Below are 14,838 nucleotides of genomic sequence, written 5' to 3' on the forward strand. Positions count from 1 at the left end.
ATACAATATTATCTCTTTGTATTTTTAATGACATATGTTTTTATTTAGTACAAAATTGTTTGTTATTATTACTTTTATTCAGTTGTGTGGGTCCGAAGATGTTCTCGTTGAGTACGAAAGGCCTCACAAAAATAAAAACTTATATTATTGGAGAGTTTGTTTAAATTAATATAAATGATTACTATTCTAATAACTTAGACAGGCTTACATTAATCATTGTTCTATGGCTGTTAATTATAGTTGCTTGTCCAGTAAATCAATTATAATACAATCGATTAATTTACCTTCTATAATTTCAGGACCACCTCCCTATGAAATTCCACATAACCTCCATATATTACATAATGGTGATCACAGCTCCAGGTTTACAGTTATAATGCTTTCACGTTTACGTTATCAACTGGAAATCGCCATTCGTACGTTACTTTATGGTTGAATATTACTGGGAAAATATTATATATATATATATATATATATATATATATATATATATATATATATATATATATATATCTAAAGAAAACAGCTAAAGAATTTTACATAAATACAAAAGTTGGACAATAGATTTATAAAAAAATTACAATAAAAGTCACAATGTGTGCTTATTTATCGTACAATAAGTGTGTATTATTTAAACAAATCGTCTATAAAGCCTTTAAGTTTGTAGAGATTTGTAAGTGCCGATAGTAGAGTAAAAGAGAACACAGTGGGCCACAATTAGTTCGCAAAGCGAGCAAGAGTGTCCTCTAATCTTTTTACACTACCAACAACTAAAAACAACAAAGATCAGCAAAATCCGAATTTCCAGTAAATTTTGTAACGATTACAAAAGGGGTATTGTCGTGATAACATTTAAATAAAGGATACTTCAGGCTGTTAATGTTATCCTTTTTGCCTATTATAATAAATGCTCAAACCTGTTAACCAGTTACGTTGATTATGACGATTATTTCCACGCTTAAAACAGTTTTGAACCATTTTTAGTCAAACAGATACAACGAATCCCGCAGTCATTGAGAGAAGGAAGATTTGTGAAATCGAGAAATACGTAGTAAGCGTTTGTAGGTGGTGAGTGGACAGCTACACACTAGTAAACTATGACGCGACGCAGCGCAAGTGGCGGAAGTGGGAATATGAGGCCAGCAGCTGACATTGGCATTAATACCTCGCTTAGAATCCTGCAATCGAGTGAAAGTACACCTGTGCGTGTGTTGTGTGGCAGTCGTCCCCGAGCGCGTCACAATACTGGTTTTTATCAGTAAGAGCAACGATTTTAGTCGTGCTTTTTGTTAGAACGTACAACTGTTGTCCTCGGTTAACTCTTCATTGTGTTCAATGAATTTTTATTTTAATAAGTGTTTGTATCTTAATGCTTGAAACAGTTGGAGGGATTGAAATTTCGTGAGAGCTAGTTGGAAAGCTATTTGCTAACTTCAAGTCAAATTATAAAGATCATTGAACTTGGGCTGATTATAGTCATTGAGGCTGGGCTGGGTCTGACTCGGAAGTATAGTGTTGAGGCCAGCATTATCGCTCCAGCCGTGCACAATATTTGGTGTATGATTTACTCGTCCTGCACGTACAAGAACTTTTACACTCAAGACGAACGCATGAATTTCAGTAGGTTGTACAATTTGTCAAATAGAGCAGTAGGATCTAGAAGGAGTCAAATAGAAAGGTCAATTATCTCACGTTGAGTCAATTAAAGCGATAATGTTGATAACAGTGACTTTCCATATTCCTTTTTTATACTTATTTCACCTTTCGTTCCATCTATGTTGCTGAAAATGTGCAACAAGTGAATACATTCGTCTTTAGTTAACTGGAGGTAGCGACTTGATTGTATCATCCTGGATATTTTTTGAATATATTTTAGAATATCTATGTCATCGATGTATATTAAGTATCTATCTTTCGTATGATGTGAGGCGTAGCATACAACTCTGATCCCGCCGATCAATTTTCTATTACTATCGTTATACTTTACTAGATTGCCCGCGTATTAAAACATATCCGTTAGCAAGAATAATGACGCCGTAGTATTCGTATTCAAATGGGTTGTTACAATGATATCGATTGCAGAAATACTGGGGACCAACAATATTGTAATACATAATTGATATACCTCCTCCATCAGAATATTTTAGACAGTTCCATGTTGTATTCAGTTGTTCAATATTCTCTGATGAGTTGTACATCACAAATTATGATAAATTATAATGATATTGTACTGTATTTATCAAGCTATGATCAGTTATATACTGTAGAGAAATAGGCTCACTAAGTTACCTCACGTGATAAAATATTTTTTGTATAAATTATTGATTGTTACAAAAAGTTTTTAAAATATGTTTTATTCTATATAAATAACCATAATTGTATCAACTAACAATGCAACTGTCTTCACTTAGTTTATCTCAGATTTTTTATGACTCTATGCTAACTTTCTATTAAGGAGTTAGTCTGTAACAAATTACACAAACAATTTTGTATTCATATTTAGAACGCCTTCTATCAGATAATAGTGATACTAATAATTTATTTTAAAATTATTACCATTTACTTTATACGTTAAAAATAGTACCAAACATTATAATATTTATTTACATGTGTATTTTCTACAATCTTTTTGAATAAAAGCTTGGAAATAGATTTGGGCTATTAAACTTTTCAACTGGCAGATCTATGGTTAACAAAACAGGAACTGATATAACAGTAGTGAGTACTGTAGGATCCACAGCACCGAGGTTCAAATTGCATTTGAAATTGGATACGCCTTAATGTCCTTATCTATAAGTAGCACTTGCCTCTTACAAGCGACTGATCTTATATAAGACAAATATACACAAGAAACACGTTTACATTATAAGTTATTTTATGTATCATTAACTGCAATCCATCAGGAAACTCCTGGTTGAAGGAAGGAGTGGGAGGTTAAGTGTAGCCTTGTACTTGCTACCCACTGTTTCAAGTGTCTCACTCATAGCCCAATGAGAGGCGATCGTGGAGTTACGTGGAGACACATATGAATTCCGGTTTTCAATTGATTGATAGCTCGCTGTAAATGCCGCATATCGTTCCCCACCACCCGGAAGTGCTCAGGACAAATATACACGGTTCGTGCCATCCGGTTTTTGAGTAGGCCAATAGTATCACAGCCTAACCTAAAATCTCTCAAACCCCAATAATCTGATTCTCAAATGAAAATCGTTCTAAATAAGAAGAAAACGTTACTAGCAAAGTACTTTTTAAACACTCTTCATTGTTTTATCACTATCTTAATAATTAATTGATACCTGCCGGTTGTGGACTCGAGAGGTCCGCCCTTCTTAACTCGTGTTGTCCGTACGTTTGTGCGATAACTCTTGTTAGAAAGCTTCTGTAGACTTGAAAATTGGTACACATGTCCCTCTCGGTCCAAGCAAGAACTCTGTTGATTTTTGGACCGAAAGTAAAAGGCAGCAAAGTTGAAATTATATTTTGAAATTTACACTAGCCCTAACCATAATGGCAACCAAACAACCGAGAATAGATAAATTAGTAATTATAGCGTACAGCGAAGGGCATATAACATTTTCAATAAGTTACTAAAACATGAATGTATTATAATTATTTGGTTGAACTGGTTGATTTCATAAAAAGCTTTTGAACATTTTAAGTTTTAAAATAGACTACGAAGAGTAAAACAATTTCTACTTTTACTTTTGCTCATTCTTTTACGTCCTTCGAAACTGTATGTATTAAAATTATGTTGTCATTTATATAATATTCATTGTTATTGCATAAGCATAATATTTATTGTAATTTTTGCATACTTATTTTATCGATAGTACTTATTATAATTACACAATCTTAATTATTATTATTATTATTATTGTAATTTCACGTGCTCTAAGAAGCTGAGATGGACCCGTAGTAGCGGATATGGATCCTAAGTAGACAATACTGTCCCTAAGTTACCGAGATGAATCCTATAAGTGAGATACACTCCAAACAGAGGTCCAACTTTCAAGAATACCGAGGTATGAGACAAAGAAATTTTGGGCCAAATGATGATTCACGATGCCAAGGCAATATTAGTAGCGTCAATATTGCTTTATGAGATACAACCGACCTCAAGGACCTGTTATCGCTATAATTACCGGCCTAGAAGCCATACAACTAGCGCAGACACCCGGGGTGGTGTGAGTAACAACAGGTTGTCGTCTATACTATAGACCCTTTTTGGTTTACGGAATCCCTCGTTAAAGAGAAACAATTGCTCTTCTGCCATCAGCAGCATGGCGCTTAATGGTGCGTTCTGTGCCCACTTAGTATTGCGTGAGCAGCTGTCTCAGATAAATGTACGGCAGTGGACATCTAAATAACGTCTTTCCCTTGTAAGTTCGTATTGATATGAGTAATTTTATTCGTATGTCAACAAAATGAACATAATTCCCTCAGAATACCAAGGGAAGCAGGGTCTTCCCAGACTGTAGGGATGTTGACATATGGACTCCCATGGAGTTCCATTGTACTATGAAGTGGTCTGCCCACCACTTCTCACAGGCACTTTGTAAATAATTGTATCGTAGTTCTCCACCGCTCTGTGTCAAGCGATTATATTCTCAATCTTTTAGGAGCGAGAAACTGCATCGACAGAATAATTATTTATACAATGCCAGTAGTCAAACCAGGAGTGACGAAAGCCATACAGAGGGAAAGCCTAGTCGACCTTCGCACATTCTTAACTCTTCCTCTTATTGACGGACACAGGATCTTTTTGAGAGAGACCAAAATCCTCCACCCATATTTCACGATTATGTAGAGGATTATGGTCTCTTCTTCTTTTTTTAATTCTATAAAAAAGACATACAACTTAGATTAGGATATAACAAACATTTGGTTAAACGAGTTACAGTAATTCTAAGTTTCGTATAGCTTTATATATCACAGCATCCTTACTTCACCGTCGTTGGCGTTATACAGTATTATAGCAACAATATTATTTGTGCAACACAATGTTGCTCATATTCCCGACTTTTGAGCGTTGTAACTTGGTGTAAGTGTTTTTCTCCAAGAAACATCCCAAGACGTGACTTCTGAAATTCAGATAATGACCCTAACTGAAACTAAAATCCAAGAAGGCAATGGGCAGATTCAAGTAATTTTATTACCAGATTTATAATATAATATAAAATCAACGTTTTTGTAGTAACAAGATGTTATGATCGAACAGGTAAAATGTATTACATCTACTTTGATACAAATATTACGACGCACTTACGGTTTACGGTCCATAACCGCATTCATCGCATTCATGTTTACCGATCATAATTATCCCATGTTATGCTTAGGTGGAAGTGAATAATAAAAATTGTATAAATAAGCATATTTTAACATTGGAAAACATACGTAATTTGAATAAATAATACATAAATCGGTAAAAGAATACTTTTTAATTATTTGTTCTAAAACTTAAGGAGCACAGAGACTGGCCTTCTTCTCATTCATGTATATGCCATTATTTCGTAAGACAATAATTTCGTAATCTCATACCTCGTTGACGTGATCATGTAGATTGTAGAAGGAAGGTCCGGTTCTTGAATCAGAATGAATTAATAAGGCATGCACAAGCAGGTATGAATAATAATGAGGTTAGTCTATGCCTTGCAGGGAAGTTTAAATACAAAATTAATCAAAAAGAAATATTACAACAACGCAAGCTGAGTTTATATTTAGTATCCGACAGAATTTATTTCATGAATGGTAAAAGGTGCGAATTTACTTTCAATCTTTGGTTATTGGATACAACACTTTTGATCTCATATATAGGAAAAAGCGGATTGTAATACATCAATGATTGAAATAAACCAGACAACCTGAAATATTGTGAACATTATTATTATATTAATATATTTTATTACTAGATAATTTTCTTGCAATTTCCACAACAAAGAGTCTCTATAGATATGCTGTAGAAATCCCCAAAAATCTACATCCTTCAATAATCATCAACTACACTGCATTAAATATTTCCAAAAATACGAGAGTTTGTAAAAGTACCAGAGTTACATTAAAGTAGAATTCGAAGTCTTTGGGAAACATGGGCATAATTTTAAGATTACTGTAAATTTGTAATTGTAAAAGTTGAATATGGCCTTCAACCAATATTCTATATTATTGTGAAATATAGTATTATATCAAATATTTCTACCATTCACTTGGTAATGCCTGTTGCAGTAATCTTTCTGAACAGAAATTGTCTTAAAACACTTTATTATTTACATGTAATTGGTTATATTAATATGTCTGTATAACAATAACGTATTCTTTTTACTTTTTTATTTAACCCATGTAAATAAAAAATTACTTCTACTGTTACATGATATTTTATTTTTGTCGATTTTTCAATTCTTTAACGAAACTCACACTTTAACGAAAATGACACTTCCGGATTTATGTTTGACACGTCATACTCCGTAAGTTAGAAATTTAGTACTTTTACGACTTTTAAGTTTCAAGTTCTTCTTAAATGGGCTCCAAACGAATCCAAATATTGTTTAATACAGAGTTCAAAAAATTCCATCTGTGTAGTATAAGATTGAAAAAGAAACACAAACCTTTCTGCCAGAGAGTATATCTTTATTACTTTATTCTTTGAGAGGATTGAAAAACCGTCTGCCATACTTTGCTTTTGTTCCAATATGGGATGTGTGCTCAAAATAAGTTCCATCATGTATTATTTGTATGTGTGACTAAAAAATATCAGAATATGTCAAAATAATTGAAAAATAACATATTTAAAACTCATTTGTTTTCAAATTAAAATTTTTACAGAACAAGGTAATTTTAAATAGGCTACAATAATTAATTTTAACCGCCCAATAAAGCCAAGACATTACTAGTAATACAGTAGTTTAGTCTCCTACACTGACTCGAACACAGTGTGAAGTGAACAATCTTCAACTGAGTACTCTGTAACACAGTAACAGCTGAAATCTGCTGTACTCGTATATCTGTGTCTGAGGAGACGAAACAACGTCGAAACATCTTCGTTAGGCGGAGTATCTATCTACTCCTTTGCTATTACAAGGTTTGCCAAGGAGGTCTCATCGGGAGTTTACAAAAAAATGTTTAACAGCTTTCATACATTTCTTAAAACTAGTCACCGCCGTCAGAGAGGCGGTATAATATAACTTACAATATTATGTGTTAATTTGTTTCTTCTCCCACCATCTTACGTTCCTTTGTACTCTTAACTTCGGGCAAGGTATTATGGCCCTAACCGCTAATTATGTAACTGGCGAGAAATTATGTGTTAGAATGATTTTGATTTCTAGATGTATTTTAATTAATAACCATGAAATATTATACTTTTTTATTAATTAAAAAATTATTGCAGTTAACATTTTAGAAAAAGTGTAAGTTGTGTTTATTACCAGAAAATATACATATCAATATGAACATTATGTTCCATCTAATTGAACAAGAGTACTCAATTTGGCTTTGAAATGATATTTAATAAGCCCACGTTTATACAGAGTGTTTCAGAAACAAATATATATAATATGAGATTAAACATATTACTGAAATGCTCTATATTTAAAAATCTTTGCATCACTTGATACGTATTAAAACTCAAACATATAAACAAATGTTTTATAGTTTAACGAGGTTTAGAATAGAATAAAAAAGGTATCGGTTATCTGAAAACATTCATTTCGAAAATCACTGAAATAAATAAGTTTGCTCTTGAATAAGAAATAATTACTTGAAATGAGAAGTTTTAAAAGCTATACAGGCTTTGTAATATTTGACATGTTTAAGCCTGTATAAGTTATAAGTAGCTTGCTTCATATCCGTTCTTCACTTTGCATAGTAGAATACCATTCATTCCGCCCTCCTAGAGGAAATATTCTTTTTTAGTACAATCGACAAAAACTGTTTGCCGTATAGCTGTTAGCTGTTTGTAGTATTATTCCAGTGTCTATGAGTACAGGGAGAATAAGGTTTAAAAAGTATTGACTTCTCTTTATCATACTAAAAAATAAAACACCTGTTGAAGAAGAGAAAGTTTTCACAGGATAATTTCAATGAACGCCAAGAATACGATTAACTTTAGCGTGAGATGTTGCAGATAAGATACTAGTCGGACATAGTACGTTATAAAAAGAACAATGTCTCATTTATACCAGTACCAGTGTTATATTTTCATGGTATAACGCCTTCACACCTCCATATCTTAATACGTAATTGCATCCTTTGTGAACAAAACAAGATTTGTCTTCTTTCTTTTACTTAATTCTTTACGCCCTTTGCCTAAGCTATTTTGCCATTTCATATTTTATGGAATTATTTATAACAAATATATTTTCTAACGCTTATGTGTGGTTTTGAATGTTTCATAAGTAAAAACAAAAAAAAGCGCTAGAGAGCGGTGCAAATTGAGAGGCCACGCCGAGAGATAATTCTGTAAACAAAACACAATTGAGACTATTAATTTTGTTTGTTATGGAAGACTAAGTGCCCGAAGCGAAAACAAAATCTGGATGACCTCGAGGCCTGTACTCCGTAATCAGCTGCGGTATGAGGTCTCTAATCGATAGCCGATCTGACTGAGGTTTTCCGTGGTCTACTTAAATTTGAGTGGTTTTTAACAAAATAAAAACAAGGGTTATAAATTGCCTCGTTAGCCAAGTAACGAACCTGGAGGAGACGACCCTGACGTGTAACGCGTGGAGTTCACAAAAAGAAGAAACTTGATAAAAAAGACTAGTGAAAACCAGTAACTATAAAAACAATTTAGGGTCAAAAGTGACAGTAAGGACCTACCTGGCATTCTCAAAGGAGGATTTAAATAACGATGGTGGTAAAACAGTATATCATACAGATAAACAATTTGTGTAGGTAACTTTTTAGAAACGATTCTACTGAGCTTCTATATTTTCCAGTACTTAATACGGATATGTACTTGTTTATAAGTTTGCATCTGCGTTTAGTTATCCATTGATTGTCAGGTCATACGCTCAGCCATCCACCACAACGCCAGAACGAGAATAACTTGTTATAGCTCCTGTAGCTGCCTAAATAATAAAATTGTTCGAAATGATATGCGATTGTTAGGTAATGGATTACTGATTAGAAATCGTGGACTAAAACTTTTGTATTTGGATGCAAACCAGCGATTTTGACATGATGATTGGCATTTCACGAAAATACACGGGAGTTAGACAAGCAGGATTCTCAAAAACAATTGCCACGTTTTAATCAGGATGTGCTAGAAGCTAGAGCATTACTTATAAATTATTATTATGTGGTGGATAATTATGAATAATGTATTAATGATTATCAGTTATTATCAAACTTAATTGTTGGTTTACTATAAAATTCAATATTTAAAAAATAAAAAAGTTACAAATAATAAGTTAGAATAAGTAATAATAAATAACACAATAATTATATATAATAAGTTATAAAAAAGTTACAAAAAAGAGACAAATTAAGCTGTGTTAAATGACCTATTTTAAGAGGGTTCCTTACTTAGGAATGTTTCTATATTTTATAGGAAGAGCAACGTTTTTTAAATATTAAACTAAAAAATAGAGGTTTTCTTTAGGAGAGCGAATGGTATGGTAAACATACGTATACTATGTAAAGAGAATGAGGGACTACTAACAGTCCTAATACCTTAGAAAACACTTTTAAGAACTTATATTGAAAAAAAAAAAACAAATGGTAAGTTGTGTTCCAGCAGAACATAAATGTATACTTTTATGAATATGACATGATTGGCTGTTACCTTATTCGGAATGACTTCACAGTTGGCTGATAATGATTGCCTACTGCCCGCTGCGCCGTCCGCCGCGCTGCACGGTGAGGGAATACCCAGGTTTCCCTGGCAGATACATTACAAATAAACGGTGAATCTACTCGAAATAAGATAGTTTTTTATGCCCACTATCCATAGCATGCATCCGATGATGAGATAAGTTGGTGTCTCCACCAAATTCTTATCACACATCAATTTAACATTGCATTAGCGTTTCTTCAATATTCAATGTTAGTTTTATGCTTATCTCTGTTTGTTTTGGTGTTGGGAGTTTTATCTGAATAGTTCCTTAAAATAACGTGTCGGACCTCTTTGGGTACTCTAAAATAGTAAATAAAATCTGATTTAAAAAAATTATAATACTTATTTCTATAATGTATTAAAACAACACTTCATAAAAAAGTCAAAACTTTAAATGTTTCTTTATATTAAATGAAAGTTATAGTTGGCTTCCCTGCGTGACCCGGTTTACACTTTTTATTACGCATACGAACGCCTTAAAAAATAAAAATAAAATACATAGCACCATAAAATATTCTATAAAACATTTTTATAAGCACGAAATTTAATAGGCGTGTTCTAAATGTTGATAGAACCAAAAACTTATTTTGAATAATTTGACAGAACTTTAGGTTTATTCAGAAATTATCTAAAGAGTAATACAATTTACAAAAATATTATTGTGTACGACTTTAGCTGAAAAGTGAATACATTCAATGATCAAGGTTGATAGATGTGATACCTTCGTTGTATCCTTACAAATTTAGTACTTTGATTTTAAAACTGGCTTAGATGGCAGCTCTTGCCATTATTTTTATAGGGAAATATTCTTTGAAACGAACTTAGATGAGTCCAGCGTGTGTTTTAATTTTCGGTTTCTCAAAATCCTCGATCATTACCACCTACGTACTCCACGGCATATCCGGCCAATAAAACTTCGGATTGTTAAAGGAACAACGGACGTTTCTTTAGCTGAAAAGAATACGAAAGGCAATGAAATAGCGAGTTTGAGGAGCAATTATTAATTATAAATGAAAAGAGTATTAAAATATATTTTTCACTTAGTTTCTCGATATTTGATAGCGACATTTTCAACTCATTATCTGAAACTATGCCCACCTAAAGATGTTGCATTTCTTTAAAATACAAGTAAAATAGATTAATTCAATGAGCCTTTGAATTTGGCTTATCTGTACTGTACTCTTGGAATAAATGCACTAAGGGCCTTCTACTAAGGACACGTTCATTGTCGACTCCTAATAAGAAAATGGCAGGTGTGGTCTGCAGATGATGACGTAGCAGTCCAGAAAAAGACAAAAATACAGAGACAATTCAGAGATGAAACGTGGTTGATTGTGGGTTGACTGAAGTTGGGGAACTCTTTCTAACGGGTGGTATTTCTGGAACTTTAATTTGTTTTCATAAATAACTGGCGTTAATGCAGAGTTAATTACCAGAGTCTAAACAGTTTTACTAAGAAATTAAAGTGGTTTTGACAAAACAACATCAAATTAAGAGCTGATACAGCAAAAATATTCGTGAGCTTTATATCAATAGTTCTACATGCACTCATTCATAAATGATAGATCTTTGAGCCTAAGGTGATTTCTGCTCTTTGCCTCGAAATGAGCAGCTTTCAGAAGAAGTTAGTCGTAAGAATAACAATTTCAAACATTATTGCAAAGGTTACTCCAGGAAGACTTTGTGGGAAACTTTAGAACAAGGATATTTCAAATATGGGTATTATTACATCAGATCGTTTAATAATCAGTTACTATATCGTTTAATAATCCTAGACGTCTTCCAAGAAATATACTCGTATATCGACAATACCTTAAGGAGATGTTTCAAATGGTTATTCCATAAGGTGTATCCATGGCTGACACAAAAACTGAGTAACAAAACAAGTTATCAGAGTTCGCAATTTGAATTGGATAACCAACATGTATGTAAATTACGCATGTTACAAATATTGTTAAATATCAACTATGATTATTCATTGCTTTAAAGGTGTTTATTCCTTTTCTATAACCATAGTAAAATAATTAAAATTTATAAAATAGTTAGAGAAATTGTTGTATATAAATTTATGCCGAGTTTAAGGGTTTTCCTCACTGTGCGCCGTTGTGAATAGGAGTCTTACCTTAGTTCTAAATATCCATGTTCTTGAACCTGAACTACATTAAGCAAAATCATATTAATTTTATTTTAAAACTTATTAGATCCTTTTTCCTATATCTCACCAAGGAGATAATGTGGTATTTTTACAAATTCACAGCTGTTCCATTGAATATTTGAGTTCAGAAACCCAACATCAAGTTATGTTTCAATTTATATATCATCAACACCATTCAATGTATGTATCAACCATGTTCAATCTTTAATTTGAATAAATCTTAGTTTAGCGTGAAGATAAATGGAATTAAAGCCATTCCATCTTCTGTCAACATTTTGTAGTGCCATTCAAGTTCAACATATTGTGTAGGGTCAAATTACACAGACCTAAAGATAGATCATGTTAAGTACAATCTCATATAATAAGATCATTGTGAGATCTCACATAATATTTTCGATATTAACAATTCTTATAGGTTTTAAAATTATACCAGTTTTCAAAATATAGGCAAATTAAACATATACGGTAAACATATTAGCGAAACAAGCATGCGGTAAGTTAACCCACAGACCATTTCTGCAACTTTCAGGAGTGTTTGTACTTCTTGGTGTTGATTGTACAAAATAAGTGACAATTTTGTTGTTCTTAGAAAGTATATTCGTTTTTGGCTTACTAATAAGAAAACTGAGAATAAAAAGTGGTTTTGAAATGTCGTTTGTTGTTTACATTCGTTCAGCTGAGTGAGTTTCAGCTTATTTTGCTCTTATGGATAACATAATTTTAGGATGTATGTTTTCTTAGTTTAAGTATACAATAGGACGATATTTTTTTAAGTAAAAACATATTAATCCAAAATTGTCTGAATCATGTTTAATTGCTCAGTTTAAAACCTATAATAATTCTTGTAACAAGTGGTTATTAAATGTGTTAATAAACGCCAAAGTTAAACTTAAAATAACATTCAATTAACTAGACTTGTGTTAACTAAAAAGTTAGTTAATTCAACAAATAGTAACAAATTCTATGTCGACAAAATATTCTTATTGTTGTCAAACAACTTGGATCACTATACAATAAGGATACTGAGTGTTAGACCTCGTACGTTTTTCTTATTTAGCAATAAATTGATTGTTTGGATAATTTCAATGAAAACAATGCCAAGGTTGAAACTAGTAACTTCGAACTTTGTTGTACGGTAATTTTTAACGTAATTTGTCATCGAGAAATTATGAAAGATAGATGACAGAGAATTTGTAAATTATAATGTCTATTAAAAACTCTCAAAGGGTTATTAGTAACATCCACAAATGAAAGTGTTACAGTTATCGAAAACTATTGGTCTCTGATTTTACAGTGAAGGTAACACTACTTTTAAAATATGAACAGAATGTATTATTGCTAAAACTGAGATATTTTCATTATAATTTCCTTGCAAAATCAGTTTTATTTACATAAATAATTTATGAAATAGAATAACGATGGAACCGAAACCCATTGGATAAGTTCACGATCAATTGTAGCTATAAAAATACTGTTGTTGTCGTTCAATTTATATATTCGATTAAATCGAGAATCTCTGATTCACAAGTAATATGCTCCAATCAATAATATTCACACATTCCTATTCACAAATTATATTTTTTAAAAAAACTATCACACAATACGGATCTAATCTAAAAACAGTGTGATTTCCTCCACTGAGATAGTCAAAATTGTCCAAAAATGAAACGTTTGACGCAACCGGCATTTCCACACAGAGTGACTCAAGACGTAGAGAAAGGAGGTGAATGGTTTACTCACGTTTGGCTGGGGAGAAAGAGAGCAGCGCTTTGAACGGCGAGATCCGAACTGAACTGAGAGCGAGCGAGTGTCCACGCCGACCAAAGAACCGCTGAGGTGCTTCGCGTCGCGGCCTGTGCGAGACTACGGAGCTGGGCTTCCGCGTCTGTCGGCCAGCCGTGGTGTCCTCCCCACACCCGGACAGGGCCGCCCGCGGTCGGCGCGCTCCATTTGGCGGCACATGGCCATTGCTACTTCCGTCAACTGATACGATATCGATAGGCGAGAAGATTCATTCCTAACCAATAGACTATGAGCGAATGTTCCGTTCAACAGTAACAAATTCCTCAACTCTGAAGGCAAAATTTGAAAATTAATGAATATTTTATTTTGAAAGACTATACAAAATTATCTGCTTTTGGCACTAGCAAGAACCGTTCTTGTGGGTATATTGTAATTTCGTATTTAATATTGTAATAACTTACAGACCAAAAATACCATTTCGAGTGTTTCCTCCATTCGGCATGTAAAAAATTCAAAACTTGTCAACCACTTTACACTATTTGTAATGATGAAAAATACAATTTTACGTTGTAATCGTAGAAAGGCTTTTGGGTCATATGTTAAAACCAGGATTGAGCATATTTTAATACTGGGAAGAATTTTAAATAAATAAATTAATAAGAACGTTAATTTTCGATGTAGAAAGTTATTTTGTTATCGACTTTGATGTTGCAAGCCTGACATTTTGGGTGCCCTCTGTGATTGATAATTTATGTGTTGTTCCAAGCAAGAAAATTTCCCAACTACATTTTACGAAGATTTCAAAAAGGTAATTTTGTACTTATTATTATCATACTTGATTGATTATCTATTTATAGCCTATACATAGATAATCAACGTACTTATTCCCCCATTGAGAAAAACGATTGTGCGTAATAATCTTGTAGGGTAACTATAACAGATTATATTAATTTTACAGAAAAAGAAATAGTTTTTGAATTAGTTTATAACGTTTTGTTTTAAAAACTTTCAGTATATTTAATTAAAAATGGTATTGGCGTAATAAAAACATCGTAAAAATAATGACGTTTTAACGCATTGACTAATGTGTGACGACTTGTGTCGCAGT

General features: G+C 32.7%; 1 protein-coding gene across 1 annotated transcript in view; it reads right to left on the reverse strand.

Moving 5' to 3' along the window:
- LOC124363369 (ABC transporter G family member 23-like) overlaps positions 1–13,837 on the reverse strand; it is a 53,070-nt gene extending 39,233 nt beyond the window's left edge. Inside the window, exon 1 of the mRNA XM_046818626.1 lies at positions 13,728–13,837. The gene's annotated coding sequence lies outside the window, so the exon portion shown is untranslated. The remainder of the gene's footprint in view (positions 1–13,727) is intronic.
- Between the last annotated feature and the right edge of the window lie 1,001 nt (positions 13,838–14,838).

Source organism: Homalodisca vitripennis, chromosome 1 (assembly GCF_021130785.1).
Source record: "Homalodisca vitripennis isolate AUS2020 chromosome 1, UT_GWSS_2.1, whole genome shotgun sequence".
NCBI classification, from domain to species: Eukaryota; Metazoa; Arthropoda; class Insecta; order Hemiptera; family Cicadellidae; genus Homalodisca; species Homalodisca vitripennis.